Source organism: Brassica oleracea, chromosome C3 (genome assembly GCF_000695525.1).
Source record: "Brassica oleracea var. oleracea cultivar TO1000 chromosome C3, BOL, whole genome shotgun sequence".
Lineage (NCBI taxonomy): Eukaryota > Viridiplantae > Streptophyta > Magnoliopsida > Brassicales > Brassicaceae > Brassica > Brassica oleracea.
In genome coordinates, this window is record NC_027750.1 from 34,930,091 (window position 1) to 34,931,271 (window position 1,181).

The following is a 1,181-nucleotide window of genomic DNA, read 5'->3' on the forward strand; positions in this document are numbered from 1 at the left end:
TTATTCTCATCGTGGTCGTGGTCGTGGCCGTGGTCACAATCGTGGTTATGGTCATGGTCGTGGTCGTCGATTTAATCGCAACCATGAAAGGAGTAACAACCCAAGAGGAAGGGGATCCATGGAATCGATCTGATCGGGTAAGAGGAGAAAGAAACCTAAGAAAACCCTACTCATAAAAATGAGAACGTCTGTTACAGATGTGGATCGAAGGGACACTGGTCTCAACTATGTCGAACTCCTCGGCATCTATGCCAATTGTACCAAGAATATATTAAAGGCAAAGCAAAGAAAGTAAATCTCAATGAACACCTTGTGGGTACAACATCAACATACCTCGAATCCTCTGACTTTATGGGAGATTTCGACGAGGCCACTCATCAAAATAATTGAAGTGCTTGTACTGATCAAGCCTTATAATGCCAAGTGATGCCATAAAATATTATGTATTTCACTTTCAAAATAATGTTGTATTTCAAAATATCTAATGTATAATTATTGTGTACTTGTTATTGATAGCATAATATGTTTACTTATGAAAGTTTATTTTCTTTATTGATATTAACTGTGTGTTACAGAAATGGATAAGAAAGCAAATGGAACAACAACTAAACAAATTGGTAGAGAAGTTTGCATACCAGATAGTGGCACAACGCACACTATACTGAAGGATAAGAGATATTTCTCTACTTTAAAGTCAGTAAAAATGACTATAAACACAATATCAGGTCCTACAGACCTGATCGAAGGAATTGGCAAGGCGAACTTTATGTTGCCTAATGGAACAAAGTTTTCCATAGATAATGTCTTATATTCTCCAAATTCTAAGAAAAATTTGTTGGGTTTCAAAGATATATACCGTCAAGGGTATAACACTCAGTCTGCAACTGAGAATGGAAAGAAGTATTTGTATATAACTTCTGAAAAATCAGGCAAAGGCCTTGTACTGGAAAAATTTCCAGAACTTCCTTCTGGATTGCATCACACTTATATTGATGCTATAGAATCACATCTTGTGATAAAAAGAAATCCAGAAGATGTTACATTATGGCATGATCGCCTTGGTCATCCAGGCACTACAATGATGCGAAAAATCATTGAAAGCTCACATGGTCATTCAATAAAAACCCAAGATATATACCAAAGTAATAAAATGACATGTGATGCGTGTGCTCTTGGGAAAT